At 43.1% G+C, this 18,742-nt stretch overlaps 1 long non-coding RNA gene and 1 other non-coding gene across 2 annotated transcripts; both read left to right on the top strand.

The window, feature by feature from the left end:
* The first annotated feature begins 775 nt into the window (after positions 1-775).
* On the top strand, positions 776-17,794 carry LOC123937923. Its single transcript, XR_006817638.1, has 3 exons — positions 776-881; positions 17,311-17,424; positions 17,519-17,794. It is a non-coding gene; the product is annotated as an uncharacterized LOC123937923 (long non-coding RNA).
* On the top strand, positions 10,987-11,133 carry LOC123939444. The gene has a single exon (XR_006817848.1). It is a non-coding gene; the product is annotated as a U4 spliceosomal RNA (small nuclear RNA).
* Positions 17,795-18,742: the final 948 nt, after the last annotated feature.

The raw sequence follows: 18,742 nt of genomic DNA, 5'->3' as shown, positions 1-18,742 counted from the left end.
TTAAAGCTAGAGGGGTCATCTAAATGTCTTATCTAGAAGAAGGAAGTGAAAACAAAAAACATCCTTGACTGAGGGGTCTGAGTTCACTGATTGAAAGTGTATTTGGATTTGCATTTTCACAAGATTGGGGTAGGGCGGCAGCCCATTTTTTTGCCTGTGTTAAGTAAAAGCGGGGCCCCAAGTGAAATCCACGGTTTCAGCCCAGGCCACCCAGGGATGGGAGAGAGAGTTAGTCAGGGAGATCTTTGGGAGAAAGTTGGGGACGTGGGTGAATTTTATGCGTCAGTTTGGCCTGCCAACCAGTGCCCAGATAGTTGGTCCAACATTATTTTGGATGTTTCTGGGAGGGTGTATTTGGATGAGTTTAACATTTAAATTCATTGAATAAGTAAAGCAGAGTGGCCACCCTGTTGTAGATGGGCACCATCCAACCCACCAGGGCTTGAATACAACAAAAGGCTGATCTTGCCATGAATAAGAGGGAATTCCTTCCAGCCTGCTTGCCTTTAACATGGGACATTTTTTTAAAATTTAATTTTAATTAATTAACATGTAGTGTATAGTTTCAGAGGTAGAGGTCAGTGATTCATCAGTTGCATGTAACACCCAGTGCTCATTATATCATGTGCCCTCCTTCATGTCCATCCCCCAGTTATCCCACCCTCCCACCCTCTAGTTTGTTTCCTAGAGTTAAGGGTTTCTTATAGTTTGGCCCCCTCTCTGATTTTGTCTGATCTTTTCTTTTTATCCTGTCCTCAGGCTCAAGAGAAATGCTGATTCTTCCCAGGGCTTCTGCCAACCGGCCCTTGGACTAGACCTACACCCTTGGGTCTCCAGCTTGCCAACCACAGATGTTGAGATTTGTCCGTTTCTATAAACAAGTGAGTCAATTTCTCTTTCTCTCTCTATATAATTACACACATTGTATTGATCGGTTTCTCTGGAGAACTCTAATAGGTGTGAGAGGTGGCTTATGAAAAGAGTGGGTCAGAGTTGCTGGAAGCCTTGCCTGAGGAGGCATCTCTGTGCAGGTAACCCCCAAATCTCCATTTTCTCCTTCTAAGTCCCACATTTCTCTGTGACTGTTCATTATTGTCTCGGTTTCAGTGTCAGAAGTGGAGATAGTACTCAAGGAAAGAAAAACAGAAGTTTTAGGGGCCCCTGGGTGGCTCAGTGGATTAAGCCTCTGCTTTTGGCTCAGGTCATAGTACTAGGGTCCTGGGATCGAGCCCTGCATCGGGCTCTCTGCTCAGTAGGGAGTCTGCCTCCCCGCCTCTCTCTGCCTGCCTCTCTGCCTACTTGTGATCTCTCTGTCAAATTAAAAAAAAAAAAAAAAAAAAAACCCACAAAAAAAAAGAAACCTTAAAAAAAAGAAAACAGAAGTTTTGGCTTGGAAAGTCCTGATTCTTACTCAAGTGGGACATAACCTCAGGAGGCTGGAGGTTATCTAATCCAACCTCCTTCCCGAGGCAGAAGGGATTCTCACACTGTTGAGCGTGCTCAAGCTTGCAGCCCTTCCGCTGAAAAGACACTGTGTGCTCAGAGCAGGGCTCTGGAATCTGACAGCGTGGGCTTCCCTTGGCCTCCACCTCTCAGTAGCAATGTGACCTCGGGCACTACTAGGTCTCACTTGACTATTCTCTGAAATGGAGATAATAATAATGTGCACCTCATGGGGTGCTGGGATGATCCATGGAAGGTATAGAAGCACAAAGTCTGGCACCTGTGTTGGCTGTTCCTCATAGTCCTGCCTCTTCTATACTGACTTCAACGCAGGGTACAAATGTCTGGATTTGGTTTTTCTATATTAGCTTTTGCCTTAAAATTTGGGGTTCCTGTAGATTTAATGGCCACCACTTGTATATATTCAAGTCCCCACTACCAAAAGTGTAGTCTATGTTCCAGCAGCTGAGACATTTCCTGGAAGCCTATCAGAAATGCAGAACCCAGGCTCCACGGAAAGCACCAGCACAGCAAGGGGGGGATTTAAGGCTCTGATCGAAATAACAAGGAGCACAAGGCAAGTGACAGTTTCCTGTGACAATAACTCTGGAGACACCTCTCCAATTTAATACTGATTAATATTGAATTCTGGCCAACATGATGAAAACAGATGGACAGGAAGAATTCTGAACACGAGAGCAGATCGTGGGGGAAGGCAGGAGCAGGGAAGCAGGAGGAGCTCAAATCCGCCTGCCTCTCTATTCCATTCAAATTCTTTCTTGTACCAGCCCAGTCTGGGTACCAGTGCCTTCTACTCTTGGATCAGTGAGCCCTAGCCAGGCTTGAGTGGGCATCTAGGAAGGTGCCTAGCTGGCAGCCAATCCAGTTTGCATCCACTATAGAAACCATGTCCCAGAAAGACAGGAGTCCAGATTGCTGCTCTAAACAGCCCACAGATGTGCATTTAAATGAGCTACACTGGGGCGCCTGGGTGGTTCAGTGGGCTAAAGCCTCTGCCTATGGCTCAGGTCATGATCTCGGGGTCCTGGGATCAAGCCCGGCATTGGGCTCTCTGCTCAGCGGGGAGCCTGCTTCCTCCTCTCTCTCTGCCCACTTTTCTGCCTACTTGTGATCTCTGTCTGTCAAATAAATAAACAAAATTTTTAAAAAATAAATAAATAAATGAGCTACACTAATTGTCTACAGTGGATCCTAAACAAAGTTAATGCCTAAATTTCGGTATCTCAAACTTGCCCAGAAGTTTGGAGAAGGAAGGCCGACTCCAAAAGAGGTTATTTTTGAAGGTTAATAATATATTTACCTGATTGAGTTATGAAAAACAACAGCTAGCACATTTGATGTTCGTTCGTAGCCAAGGTCTCATTTGGATAGTTTAATCCTTCAGAGGATTCTTCTGAATCTCTGAATCCTCTATGGCTAAAGGAACAGATAGTGCTGGATCTGGAGAAGAAAGCCCAAATTTCCCAGAAGGCCATGCTTGAGAACTGGTGTTAGAACTGGGGCTGTGGTAACCTGAGGGAGAAGAATGATCTCGACACCTTTATCTGACCCATTGTTTAACCTGTGACGCAAATATGCAGCTGATAAAATCTCAACCACCTGGAACGAAGGTCACGGAAAGGACAGGCACTTTTGTGGCTCCTCGTCAGATAACAAACTAGAGGAATATCATAGCTGCAATTTTGAAAGTAATAACCCCATCGTTCTTTGGATCACCTGAGCTTTATCTGGATTGTGTTTAGGTATGTGTGCTACCATCTAAGAAGGGCATTGGAAGCTGGATGGATTCCAGGCAAAGGACATCAGGAGACTATGGAGGATGGTTTCCAGAACTTTTCTCCAAAGAACCGTAGAATGTAGAACCAGGAACTCGGTGGGAACCATGGAATTAGCCAGAAGAATCATCTTTAGCCAAGGTGGCCTTGTGAGAGACTGCAGACTGTGGAGGCCGAGAAAATTAAGGCCATCCCACCTCAGGTTTAGCCTTAGCATAAGTACAGCCATCTTAGCTCCGGCAGCCATTTCAGACCCCTGTGCCCAAGGGCTGAACTTTCCCCCACCCTGCTTTAGTAACCCCCACCCTGCTTTGGTTCCAGGAATCTCACCCTGCTTTAGTAACAGGAACCTATAAATACCCCTGCCTTAACTAAGCTCGGGGTCCAAGTCCCTACTCTGCTGTGTCGGGTATACTTGGGCCCAAGCTTAAGCTTGTCAAATAAACCCTCGTGTGATTGCATTGGTGCTTGGCTCCTTGGTGGTCTCTCGGAGGCAAATACTTGGGCGCAACACAGACGTGTTCCCTTCTGCTTCTGAGGGGCAAACTAAGGTCACCGAGTGGCAGTTACGGAGAGAGGGATTTTAAATGAATACAAACATCATTTCTTTTTCTGTAGTACAGAATTTCGTTCATGGAGAAGCTTGTCTATCATGCAGGAAATGTCTTTATTAGTCTAATTTGTGTTGGGGAGATTGCTGCAGCAAAAATGTCAGATTTTAAAGGATTAGAAGAGGTTAGAGAAACTCCTATCAAGAGACAAGGAGAAGGGAATGCTGACAATGGGAGAGACTATACATGTCGGGGCCTAAGGCTTGGGGGAAATCTCTATCTTTGGCTCCATTTTCTTGTCAACTTAAAACTGCTTTTAAAAAATAAAGTCTATCTAAAAAAGAGAGAGAGAGAGGCAAGAAGAGGAATTTGTTGTGTTGCTGAGAGGAAGTGTGAGTAGAAGAGGAAGAGGGAAAAGAGGGAAGTCAGAAAGAAGTGGGAATCTAGGAGAAGGGGCATAGAGGCAGACCTGGGGAGGATGGAGTGGATTTGGGAGAATTGAAACATCTATACATACATACATACATACATACATACATACATACATACATACATACATGTTTTCTAGAGCTCAAACCTTTGGGCTAGATGTTGTTACATAGCTACTGGAGAAAGGGCAGTGAATAAAGCAGATGGACAGTGTTCCCACTCTCATGGGGGACACACTCTAATGGGGAGATGGACAAGGGACTAACCCACAAGTAAGTACACAGTATGTCAGCTCACAGCAAGTGCCATGAAGAAAATCAAAGTCAAGGAAAGCAGTTGAGTGACAAAGTGGTCCGGGAAGATCTTTCTGAGAAGATGACATTTAAGCAAAAAAACTTGAATGAGGGAAGGGTTGAGCCTTGGGAATATCTGGGGGGAAAACTTTTGGGGAAAAGAATGTAAAGTCTACTGACTGGAGCTCAGGTGGGGAGGAAAAGTAGTGAGAGTCAGGTGTTTTCTCAGTGGTTGGCTGTCTTAGGAATGCTGTCCCATACAACCCAGGGCTTGTATAGGTAGAGGTGTTGCAGGACTGAGGTAATGTGTGGAAACACTGGAGCCCAGAGCCTGAGGCAGTGCTTCCACCCTCCATCACAATCTAGGCACCTAGCCCCATCAACCCCATCCTCCTCTGTCCCTCTCTGAAATTCGCAAACATCTTGGAAAAGACCTTGAACTTCAAAGTGATAGGAAACGATTAGTGTTTGAACCAATTTTACCTAGATCTTTCAGGGGCAAGGGAGTCCCACTACATCTCATCAATGAAACGTGAAATCTTCTTTCTAGAAGGTTCTCAGAAGTGTACGAATGTCTATGGCTGAAGGGATCGGCATCAAGTCTCCTAGAGGAGATGATTGCTTTCGATTGGAAGTTGAACTAAATGGTTTTTATGCCTGGCTGGGTATCAGTCATCTGAAAATTGTTTAAACAGTATAGGTTTCTTAGCCTCACCCAGAAACTCTGAATCAGAATCTCTGGAAAATGCAGACCAGGAATCTGTACTTTAAAAAAGTTTCACTGGTGCTTCTGATGCAATTAGAATACAAACTTGTACTTGGAAACCACAAAATTAAATGACTATTAAGGTTTCCCTCAGTTCTAAGCTTTTCAAAGGGATGAAATGTCACCTGTTCCATGAGGTCATCTAATGCACATATTTATGCAACTACGATAAAATAATGGATCCTTTGGTTTACAAAAATATGATCATAATTACTGTAATTTGCTTTGTACACTTGATAATCTATGCTAAAGATCTTTTCATGCTCGTACCTACAGAGGCACCCCATTCTCGTTATGACTGCCTGGTGTTCCATAGCAAGGCTATATCCTTACATATCAGATATTTAAGCTGTTTCCAATTTGTTACTATTACAACTTATGCTGAAATAAACACTGCAGTATATTGATATTTATTGCAAGCATGTATTTGGCATCGATTTCTAGAATTGGAATTTTGAAGATATTTCGTTAATTCTCTACCAGTTTATAGTCATACCATTAGCTGAATGAAGTTTGTTTCCCCATCCTTCTACCTCTCACTGATACTATCAATCTTTTACATTTAAGATAATCAGATGCATGGAAAAAGATCATTTTAATTTGAGTTTCTTTGGTTACTGCTGAGAATGAGATCCTTATGTATGTTTATTGCTTGTTTTTCCTCAGTGACTTACCTGTTCCTGTCTATGATGTTGTGATTTCTAAAAGATATCTGTATTTTGGGGTGCCTGGGTGGCTCAGTGGGTTAAATAAAGCCTCTGCCTTTGGCTAAGGTCATGATCCCAGGGTCCTGGGATCTAGCCCCAGCATTGGGCTCTTTGCTCAGCAGGGAGCCTACTTCCTCCTCTCTCTCTGCCTGCTTTTCTGCCTACTTGTGATCCTTGTCTGTCAAATAAATAAATAAAATCTTAAAAAAAAAGACTTTCTATTAAAAAAATAAATCTGTATTTTGTTGTTTACATTTCTGGCACAGAGCTCCTAAAACCCTTGGAATTTCCTAAATGATGAGAATAAGAAAGTTAACTTTTGTTATTCATAACAACCCCCTTTCAACCACACCTGTGTTTTTGTTAATGAGATGACTTCTGGAAAGCCCCCAAAGATAATGGGTGGTTGGCTTTATGACTAGAGGGTTGGAACTTTCAGTCCTACCCCCTGATCTCTGGGGATGGAAGAAGAGCTGGAGAGTGACTTAACCACTAATGGCAATGATTTCATTAATCATATCTACATAAGTGAAGCCTCCACAAAACCCCCAAATGATGAGTTCAGAGAAGGGCTGGTTGAACAAGACACTTCAATGTGTCTGGAGGTGGTGTACCTCAAGCTCTAAAGGGGCAGAAACTCTGGAACTTGAAATATATATTTCTTCATCCTACTGTTCATTCATAGCCTTTAATATCCTTGGTAATAAACCAGTAATCGATTCAGTCAACTGTTTTCCTGAATTCTGTGAGCTGCTCTAGCAAAATAAATGAGCCCTAGAAAGGGGTCATGGGAACCTCTGATTTATGGCCAGTTGGTCATAAGTTCAAGTAACAACCTGGACTTGTGATTGCCATCTGAAGGTGAAGGCTGGGGCCAGTCTTGTGGGACTGGCTTTTACCTTGTGGGATCAGAGAGATAGTGCCGGCATTGAGTTAACTTGTAACAGCCAGCTGTTATTGCAGGACTGCTCAGTGAGGGAAAAACTACCACATATTTAGTGATCGGAAATGGCAGAATTCAAGTAGAGTACTGAGAGTAGAGGAGACACACAGGAGTGTATTTTTTCCACAAGATTCTCCCTTGTTCATTTCTCTATTAGATTGAAATTTCTTATTGATTTGCAAGAGCTTTTTATTTATTATGGCTTGTCTTTGTTCAAGCTGCTGTAAGACTGGGTGGCTTAAATAACAAATATTTCATACTGTTCTGGAGGCTGGGAAGTCCAAGACCAGGGTGCTAGCAGATCCTATGTCTGGTGAAGGCAAACTTCCTGGTTTGCAGATGGCTGTTTTCTCATTGTATCATCACATGGTAGAGAGCAAAGAGAGGGACCTCTCATGTTTTTTTTTTTTTTCCTTCTTAATATTTTGTTTATTTATTTGAGAGAGAGAGAGCACGAGTAGGGGTGAGGGGCAAAGGGAGAGGGAGAAGCTGAGCAGGGGAGAGAGCCTACTTCAGGGCTCAATTCCAGGACTCTGGGATCATGACCTGAGCCCAAGGTAGACACTTAATGGGTGGACTGAGCCACCCACGCATCCCCTCACATCTCTTCTTATAGGGGCACTAATCCTATTACGAGAGCTCCACCCTCATGATCCAATTTACCTCCCAAAGACCCCACCTCTAACCCCTTTGAGGGGTTAGAATTCCAACATACAAATTTGGTGGGGGGGGGGCATAAACACACAGTCTATAACATCCCATGACACAAACATTCAGTCCATAAGATGGCTATTACTCCCTTACATAGTTTCTCTAGAACGTCATTTAACTTTTTTATTTAATTAAATTTGAAAAATAGATACCCTACAAGATTCAAAAGTCAAAACTATATAGAAAGATAAACAAAGAGAAGTCTTATTTCTACCTTTGTCCCCTTACCGTGTTCTTCCCTATCCCCGACATGAAATCATTTTTCTTGCTCTTCATTTTGAAAACAGAAGCAAAAGTGCCTATATAGTCTTTCCCCTCATTTTCTTAATAAAATGTGTCAAACAAACATTCTGACCTTCGTTTTTTCACTTAATATACACTGTAGACACCTTATTGACCACTCCCTATCTTCCTTATTCTGTCTCTCAGCTGCCTCATACTCTATTGTGTAGATGTGCTGTGGTTTCTGCTGGACACCTGGGTTGCTTCCAACTATTTTATAATTGTAAACCACATTGAAATAAATAACTTTTTGCATATATTTTTAAAAGATTTTATTTATTTATTTGACAGAGAGAGAGACCACAAGAAGGCAGAGAGAGAGGAAGGGAGGCAGGCTCCCCGCTGAGCAGAGAGCCCGATGCGGGGCTCGATCCCAGGACCCTGGGATCATGACCCGAGCCGAAGGCAGAGGCTTAACCCACTGAGCCACCCAGGTGCCCCTTTTTGCGTATTTTATGTTTTATCTCTGAAGCATGTTTGCAGGTGACAGATTCCTGGGAAGGAAATTGCCAGGGCAAAGAACTGACACTTGCCTTTTAACTTTGTTATGATGTCTTTCATTGTAAAGGAGTTTTAAGTTTTTATGTTAATTTTTTCTGTTCAAAACTGTGGAATTTTTGGGTGCCTGGGCGACTCAGTCGTTAAGCATCTGCCTTTTCAGCTCAGGTCATGATCCCTGGGTTCTGGGATCGAGCCCCGCTTCAGGCTCCCTGCTTGGTGGGAAGCCTGCTTCTCCCTCTCCCACTCCTCCTGCTTGTGTTCCCTCTCTTGCTGCGTCTCTCTCTGTCAAATAAATAAATAAATATTAAAAAAAAAAAAACAACTGTGAGATTTTGCCAGGCTTTCCTTGGGAAGACCAACTTTCATCCTAAATTATTAAAGGCATTCTTCTCTATTTTCTCCCAAAGTGCATACATACACGCACATATCCCTTTAATATACATTTCATATTGTCTGTGATCTAAGGATCTAATTACTTTCTCTCATAAGGATGCCCTAAAATGCTGTATGCCTCATTTATGGAACTTAGCACCTTCTTGTTCTTTTTTCCTGGGAAGATAAATTTGTGTACAATATTAGCACTACTCCTGGACTGCGAGCTCTGATAGAGCAGTTACTGTGTCTTCTTCATTTTCATACATCTGATAGCTCTTACCACAGTCCTGGCTTCTGAGAGATGCTAAGTTAAATATTTCCCTGATGAATTCAATAGGAAGTAGAAGATGGTGGCCAGTTTTCCAATATTATAATTATAAACAACACCGAAATGAGTAACTTTTTACATTTCATTTTGAATCTGTGCAGTGCATTTATAAAGTATGGAATGGTGGTTAGCTTTCCAATTTTCAGACATGATAGAGTGACAAAAAATAGACTTACATTGCCACTAGAGACAGAGAAATTTGTGCTGAGATAAATGTCTAAAACTCAAAGTATATGAGATGTTGGTACAAATAATAAATGAGAAAGAAATTCTTGGAGGTCTTTTCCAGTCTATGAACATTCTGGGTGAAACAGGTCAGGAATATTCAAAAGCAGCTTTTATATTGGTGGTAGACTGGAAAATAAGTACATTGATGGGAGTGTATTTCTATGACTTCTCTAAAAATCAATACCTTATGGGGAGAAATTTCATTCATTCAACAAGGATTAGACTAAACCATATGAAACTGGTAATATTTGGCTATTATTTATCTACAAAAGTTGAGGTTTCATATGGTTAAATCTAATATTTATTGAACTCCGATTGTGTTGCAGGTGGAAGATAAATATAGCAAATGACAAAAGATATTTCAGTGGAAAAACAAATACGGTCCCTGTCCGAATGGGGCTGAAAATGTTCTGAGCAAGACAGACAATCAGCAAGATAGCAAGAAAACAAACAAGTATAATCACAGATTTCTAGATTCGTGTGTCTTTCTGATATTTAGCTGAATCATTACAAACATGTGGAAGTTGCTACCTACAGCCTAAAAGAAAATGCATCTTTTCATTATTCTTTGCTTCACCCTAAATCTTTATATCTTTGCCAAGTATTTTAATCTCATAAGCCTACAATTAAATTATGTTTAGTTAATGTATCTTTTCAAGTTGCTTTCACTGAGGCACAATTTATACTTATGACAAAGTTTCACTTTTTAAAGTGCAGAGTTCAATGAATTTTGGCAAACGGATGTGGTTGTGTAACCACCACTTTCATCAAGATGTCGAACATTTCCATCACCCCCAAAGGTTCCCCTCCTGCCCTTGTAGTCAAATGTGGAACTGGTGATCTGAATGATCCCTTGGCAGACTGGGCTCCTGCTGTGTCTCTTCTGTCTTTTATTTCCCAGAGAGCCCCTTCTTCCGTGTGTGAGGACAAAGGTCTGGCAGAGACAAAGTTGCAGGGACCTTCACAGTGGCCCAGGAGATCTGGAGAGTTTATCCGAAGCAAGTGCCTGGTGGTCAGTTGGACTGGGACCCACCAGTCTGCACTGCGTGAGAACAAACTGGGAATGTTTGTTCTCACCCGGAGAGCTCAGACCGTTGCCATACCTCTCTCCCTTTTAACTTACACCATTTCTTATCTTTGCCTCTTGAACACTTGGGCTTTATTTGTAGCCTGAACTTTTTAAATCTGAAATTCAGGGTCTGTGTAGGCTGGGCACATATGCTCCATGTCTGTCCCTCGCTGGAAGGGGCTGAACGCAGGAGAAAGAGAAAGATGTCTCCAGCAATGAAAACCTCTACAGAAAGTGTTCTAGGGATGTTTGCCCTGATTCCCAGGGAAGTGGAACAAGTGACGAAGCTCATGATTCAGCTGTTCTGCCGAGGAGGTAAAGGTACATGAGTCAAAGCTTTACCTCCTTGCTAACTATAATTGGACAAAGAATCACTGTTGCCAAGCAGTCACCGTCTATGTCACCAAACTTTCAAATAAAGGAATCCCAGACACTGGTGTCCTTTTCCGGTCCTCAGGATATGCAGCCACAACGCAGACTACTATTTTGGCAAACCATGTATACAAGTAAATCAAAGTAGCCATAATGTCTAAACAAAGTCTTACTAGTATAGGCAGTATTAGAAGCTTTGCGCAGTGGCAGTATCGTAGCCAATGAGGTTTATCCGAGGTGCGATTATTGCTAACTAGTATAGGCAGTATTAGATATCAGTATATTGATAAGAACATAGTAATGGATTTTAAATCCATTTATTGGTTATCTAATATTATATATATTACTATTAGAGATGTAATTCCCTAATGTGACTGATTCTTAGAACTACCTTTGGAGCATGTTGAAAATACAGATTTTCAGGGCGCTGGGTGGCTCAGTCATTAAGTGTCTGTCTGCCTTTAGCTCAGGTCATGATCCCTGGGTCCTGGGTTCAAGTCCTGCATCAGGCTCCCTGCCCAGCGGGAAGCCTGCTTCTCCATCTCCCACTGCTCCTGATTGTGTTCCCTCTCTCGCTGTGTCTCTCCCTGTCAAATAAGTAAATAACATCTTAAAAAAAAGAACAGAAAAGAAAGTACAGATTTCCTGGAGATTCTGACTGAGTTACCAAGGAAGGGCTCCAGAAATCTGCATTTTCTTCAGACTCCCTAGTTGGTTCTGATGGGCTTTCCAGGGTCTGTCCTTTAAGAGCATTACATTTGAAACTGGAAGGCCTGGGTTCTGGAGATCTAGGGTTCTAGGCTTCCATTTACTGGCTGTGCAGAGTTGGTTTTGGCCTGTCCTTGCTCTGGGCCTCAGGGGCCTCTTTTGAGAAATGAAACACAAGCAATTTGCTGTTGTTGTTGTTTTGGGTTGTTTTTTTTTTTTTTTTTTTTTTTTTTTTTTCTTTTTTACAGATAGAGAGAGAGAGAGAGAGAGATTACAAGTAGGCAGAGCAGCAGCCAGAGAGGGGAGGAAGCAGGCTCCCTGCCAAGCAGAGAGCCCGATACGGGGCTCGATCCCAGAGACCCTGAGATCATGACCTGAGCTGAAGGCAGAGGCTTAACCCACTGAGCCACCCAGGCGCCCCAGTTGTTTTGTTTTTTGTTTTTGTGCAGGACAGAAGCATGGTAAGAGGTATACTTTTGAAAGACCAAGGTGGTGACTCTATGTGGATAGGTTAAGGCTAGTTAGACGAATTCACCACAGTGTAAGAAGACCTCTAATGAGTAATGAGTGGGAGGAGAGGCAACGAGGGGTCAGAAGGCAGAGATGAGTGGGAGTCCCAGGACTTGGTGATGGATTGGAAATGGGGGGTGAAGCAGATGAAGGGGAATGGGAGGCTCCAGTGTTTCATCCCTGGGTGAATAAGTCCACAAAAGCTTCATTTCTAGAAATAAGGAAGTGAGGAAGGGCTGATGGATGAAACACTCAACATTCCCCGAAGAGGAGACTCCGTAATGGTACTGTGTTCCATTTTGGAACTTTCTTCCCCATCCTGTTTGAAGAAGGTTATGGAAACGTGCTGTGGAAGAGGCAGGTACCAGCTCTGGATGGCTTCCATCACCTTAGGCAAATCATCTCACCTCCCCAGAATTTAGTTTCCTCATTTGTAAATTGAAGAAGATGGACTAGTTCTTGTGGGATCCATGGATGACCTTCAGGGATTCTATGAATCCCTTGAAACCATATGCAAGGTTTTCACAAGTGGGCCTACCTCTTTTTCTTTTTCTTTCAACCCAAATTTTTCTATGGAGAGAGCCCTAAGCTTTCATCAAATTCTCAACAGAGTTAGCAACTCAGGAGGAATTAGTAACCGTTATAATAAATGGCTTCTTTAAAAAAAACAACAACACACTTTTTGTCACAGAAAATTTCAAATATACATAAGAACAGAATAATAAGATAATAATAATAATAATACTAAGATAATAATATAATATATTATATTATAATAATAATAAGATAATAATAAGATAATAATAAGAACAGAATAAATGGGAGAACTGTGTCCTCATTATTCAAGGTTAATAACTGAGGTGATCTCTTCATCCTTTTTAAAGTGTTAGCATTTTATTGCATGGAGGTACCATTATTTATGTTTGACTTTTTAAAAACTTATTACCTGTAAATGGATTTTGTTCTTTAACAAATGGGGGTTTAAAAGAGGGAATGGTTAACTTCACAGACCTCCACTAAGCCACTCATCTGTCACACAGGATTCTCCGTACAACATGGTGGTGAATGTCCTTGCTTCTCTCTATGGTGCAGGAGTTCCTTTACTCCTGCCAGTTTAACTGTGTGTTTACTGAAGAGTCAGTTGTATCTGTTTCCAAAACTGTGCTAGTTGTCACAAGTATTACAAATATGTAATTTCCTTCAGTGTGTCCCTAAACCATAGAGGAAGAGGTCAGAGTATGTGAGCTGAAAAAAAAGAACGTCACTTTTTCTCATATAGGCTGTTCTGAATGTTCTCTCTGCCACTGGATGGCCTCTCCTGCAGATGTCAGAGCATTTCCACTCACTTCCGGCTCTTAAGAAATCATCCTGCATTTAGTTATTCAAAAGTGGTGACCAGTTATATCAAAGCTTCTCCTCCACCTCTGTCTTGGGCCTGACAGAAACCCATTGAGGGCATAGCTGGCTTTTTCTTATTCTTCTGTCTTACTCCCCCCTCCCTCCCTCCCTCTCTGTGCTGCTTCTGAATATGCAGCATTGGAAGGCAGAGGAGGGTGGTGGGGGGTGTGTCTGAGGCAGTGAGTCTGTAATCTGGCACCAGCACTCTGAGAGAGACAGATGGCCCCGGTATTTGCTCGCTGTCACAGGGCACTTTCGTGGACCTCCTACCTCATGACACCTTGGCACACGCAAGGCTCTTCCGGTTGGCCATTTACGACCTTCCACTCAGTTCTGAACTTCTGATGAGTACGCTGGGCTGGCAGGCAGATGTCTTGGACAGGGCTCTTCCACAATGGTCAAGTTTAGCTACTTTGAGTGATGTCCAGTCTGACCACTGGGAAGCACACCTGCTTGGCGGGCATTGGCAGAGGCATGATGGTGTAAGTGCCCTCGTTCTCCTTGTAGCACTAGCTCCTTCTGCAGCCAGAGGCCGCATCTTGCTCTTAAACTTCTCCAGGCACAAGTCCGGCTTCCAATCTTGGTGACCTTCATTTCCAAGAACCCGCCTCATGCTCTTCTGGCAGTTCCCAGAGTTTTGCAAGACTCTAGAGACTAGAAGATTTTGCCATGACCTGCAGGAATTGAAACTTTCAATTCTGATTGCTTATGTACTTAACAATTTGCTGCCTTGGTCATTTCCATGTCTTTAACTGCATAGATACTGCAAGATTATTATGTCAGATCAGAAAAGGATTACTAGCTCTCATGAACATGATAGAAATAATAAATGCTTATAACTCATTTTAACTATGAGATGGCGATTTATATGTCGCTTAAATTTATAATTTTAAGGCACATAAAAAATCAGGGCCCTGGGTATCCTGGTAAGATTATATTTTAAACATTTTATTTGTTCATTTGAGAGAGAGAGAGCGCAAAATCTGGTGGAGTAGCAGAGGGAGAGGGAGAAGCACGTTCCCTGCTGAACAGGGAGCCCGATGCAGGGCTTGATCCCAGGACCCTGGGATCATGACCTAAGCCAAAGGCAGACACTTAACTGACTGAGCCATTCAGGCACCCCAAGATTTTTTTCTTTACAACAATTTTGAGACTGCTATTGGATTTTAGAGATGTAGATATTTTCAGAAATACAGATTTTTAAATAGATCTTAACAAAAAGAATCCTTGGTATTTTTGTAATGTAATTCTTATCATTTTAGGGGTGTTTCAGCAGATATTTAATTATTAGTCATATTCCTATAATTGTGAGTTCATTTTTTTTTAAGATTTTTATTTATTTGACAGAGATAGAGAGATCACAAGCAGGCAAAGAGGCAGGCAGAGAGAGGGAACAGGCTCCCTGCTGAGTGGAGAGCCTAAGCAGGGCTCTCAATCCCAGAACCACGGGATAATGACCTGACCCTAAGGCGGAGGCTTGACCTGCTGAACCACCCAGGAGCCCCCCCCCCCTTTTTTAAAGATTTTATTTATTTATTTGACAGAGAGAGATCGCAAGTAGGCAGAGAGGCAGGCAGAGAGGGTGGGGAGGGGGCATGCAGGCTCCCCGCTGAGCAGAGAGCCTGATGCAGGGCTCGATCCCAGGATCCCGGGATCATCACCTGAGCCAAAGGCAGAGGCTTTAACCCACTGAGCCACCCAGGTGCCCTGTGAGCTCATTCTTAACAAGAGAAATGTTTAAGAGAGATGACAGTGAGTCTCCTCCTTTCGGTTAATATTTTGTGCTAGGGAACCTGTTCAAAATAACTACCAAGAGCAACTTAAAAGGTCAGCGAGAATGCGATTCCCAAGGAGGCCGTGACTGGCATTTTGAATGGTATGCGTGGAGGATACTGGGAAGCCCCAGTGCTTCCCAGCCATCAATTAAGTGACCGATGAGATAAGGAATATTCTGTCTGCCTATATATTGACAGTCGGGGCTTTCAGCATAACCCTGGGCAGTGCCCCATCTGCTGCCTTCTGTAGGCTGCTGCCTTCTCAGATCCTTGGCGAAGGAATGAGCCTTGGCTCCAAACAGTTTGGGACCCAAACAGTTCGCCCCACGTTGTTCCGCCCGAGGGCTGTGTTTCCCTAACTTCAGTCATTCAGGCATTGCCATTACCGTTTTAGCTAATCTATATTATTTACTCAGTATTCTTATCAGTTCTACTCTGTTTTCTTAAATACCTTTGCTTTAAAAGAAAACTTTATACTGGGGCTCCTGGGTGGCTCAGTGGGTTAAGCATCTGCCTTTGGCTCAGGTCATGATCCCAGGGTCCTGGGATCAAGTCCCACATCAGGCTCCATGCTCAGCAGGAAGCCTGCTTCCCCCTCAGCCTACCACTTGCCTTTCTTAGGCTTTCTCTTTCTCTGACAAATAAATAAATAAAACCTTAAAAAAAAAGAAAACTTTTTTTTAAAGATTTTATTTATTTATTTGACAGACAGATATCACAAATAGGCAGAGAGGCAGGCAGAGAGAGAGGAAGGGAAGCAGACTCCCTGCTGAGCAGAGAGCCCGATGTGGAGCTTGATCCCAGGACCCTGAGATCATGACCTGAGCCGAAGGCAGGCTTAACCCACTGAGCCACCCAGGAGCCCCCCCAAAAGAAAACTTCTTTGTGGTTCATTTTTATGTTTCAAAATTCAGTCATTTTGGTAACTTTTCCCTAAGTTTCTTAGACTTTCCAACATCCCCTATGAGCCAGGACGTGGAGTTACTCTTCCTATAAAGGAAGAATAGTAGAAATCAGCTTTTCTCAGTTGGGAAGTTCTATAACTTTATATTATCTTAAATGGAAAAATTGGTAACACACTATAAATGGAAGGCAACTGTAGGACAGAGATGTGACCATATCAGAAAAGCCAGAAATTTTTTAAAAAGATTTTATTTATTTATTTGACACACAGAGAGAGATCACAAGTAGGCAGAGAGAGAGAGGAAGGGAAGCAGGCTCCTCGCTGAGCAGAGAGCCTGATGCGGGACCTGATCCCAGGACCCTGGGATCATGACCTGAGCTGAAGGCAGAGGCTTTAACCCACTGAGCCACCCAGGCGCTCTGAAAAGCCAGAATTTTTTCCTTGTTTACAACAACCAGTGTTTTCTGAACGGTTCTCCCAGATGAAAATTCTGTGGGATCTGATTTCCCCAAACCACTCTCACTTTATCCTCCATGGTCCTGGCCCAATGACTTTCTCCTTAGAACCTAGACTTACGGGGCGCCTGGGTGGCTCAGTGGATTAAGCCGCTGCCTTCGGCTCAGGTCATGATCTCAGGGTCTTGGGATGGAGCCCCGCATCGGGCTCTCTGCTCTGCAGGGAGCCTGCTTCCCTTCCTCTCTCTCTGCCTGCCTCTCTGCCTACTTGTGACCTCTCTCTCTGTCAAATAAATAAATAAAATCTTTAAAAAAAAAAAAAAAAAAAAAAAAACCTAGACTTACAAAGCTCACTCTCCCTTTCTATATGGCATGACCAGCTTTTCTTATCACTCCAAGGGCACCTTAAATGTCACCTCCTGGAGTGGCCACTGAAGGTGTCTGCCCAGGAACCCTTGAATACACTTTACTAGCTCCATTTCACCACCTCCTTTTTTTCCCCAAAATCCCCCATGGCACCAACAGAATACTCGACTTATAATATATATGTACACTTACATATATGTTATATATAATATACATATATATGTGTATGTATATATGTATAAGTAGACATAGACATATTTCTAAATTTATTGAATAGCATGGGAACATAGGTAAATGGATGGGTTAATACATTTGAAGTATTAAAATTAATTAACTGATTTTCATAGTTAATTCATTAATTGAAAAGTCAGAAGACATGTTAATTATTATGCTCTTGTAGAAGAGTGTTCAGAAGAGCAGAGACTCAGCTAAGAGGACGGTACATCTAAGGAGCAGGAACATCTAAGAAGAAATTATCAAGAGGAGGGATCATAACCAGAGAGGGCCATCCCGGGTGAGTCAGCACCAAGGAGGGAAGATCTACTTATCTGGGGACTAGCACAAAGGGAACAGCAATGACCCATTTATTTTCTCTTTATTTCCCTTAGACAGAGCCACAGAATATGGTTTTGTGTGCAGGGCAGACTGAGCCTTCAGAAGACACAAAGCCCAATGCCAGCATCTGGTTACAGGACTTGGCAGGTGGGAAAAATGGTGGAGGGTGCCGCCTGAAGGACCAATGTGGCTCCCTCAGATAAAGCACTCACTGTTCCTGGCCTCAGGGGGATATGATTTCTGAATACCTAGGCTGATAAGAGCCTCCCAGTGTGGCGGGCCTGTGAATTATTTGGCTGCATGTCTTCCCGTCTGCCCTCCTCCAGGTGATCAGTTGGGTTGAGAGCGGAGCAGTCACATTCTGGCTGAGACAACAAGTACTAGTCTTTACTTTCCTGCTCTCCCAGACATGAGTACAGATGCCCTCCTAACCCTCTCCAAGAGTCATAGCAATAATCTAACGTATTGATCAGGCTTCTCTGGTTGCCTTTTCTGAGAAGACACGTTACTGTGAGGCCAGGTGAGGCTCTGCTGATGTTTGCAGGAGACAGAGGCTGCAGGAAGATAATTGGCACAGACTGAGGGACCATGTTGTGGGGAGCCAGTGTCTCAGGGGGATCACTGCCAGTTCCCCAGGCCTCCCTGCCCTTGGAGGCCCACTGGTGGCCTGCCCATCTGGGGCTTTGGCTGGTAGCAAATGTGCATGGCATCACACTTGGAGCACTTGAAGCTGAGACGCTGTGACAAGGCAGGGGAGATGGAGAGAGGTGGCAGTGGGACAATTTTCTCACTCCCAGCCTCTATCAGCATCCTTCAAAGCTGCCTGACAAAAAACAATCTATGTAGGAGTGCCTGAGTGGCTCAGTGGGTTAAAGCATGCCTACGGCTCAGGTCATGATCCAGGGTCCTGGGATCGAGCTCCACGTCCTTGTTTCCTCCTCTCTCTCTGCCTGCCTCTCTGCCTACTTGTGATCTCTGTTTGTCCAATAAGTAAATAAAAATCTTTAATAAAAAAAATTCATGTAATACTTGTGGCTTACTAGGTATATACAGTTTTAAAATAAGTCCCTCAATTTCTCTTCTAACCATGAAGCTGTTCATGAACCCCTTCTGGAAAGAAATTCTCAACTTGGGGACAACTTGGCAAAGACTTCTTCCCTAAAAGAAGTTTTATGAATTAGAGTAGTACGTTTAACATTACTGCATTGACCAATATCTGGTTCTTTTCCTACTCTACCACACGAAGGGCTGTACTTCTCGGTCCTTGTGGGTGGACA

This window comes from Meles meles, chromosome 3 (assembly GCF_922984935.1).
Source record: "Meles meles chromosome 3, mMelMel3.1 paternal haplotype, whole genome shotgun sequence".
NCBI classification, from domain to species: Eukaryota; Metazoa; Chordata; class Mammalia; order Carnivora; family Mustelidae; genus Meles; species Meles meles.
Note: the sequence above shows the minus strand (reverse complement) of the source record. Positions and strands in the feature narration are given on the sequence as shown.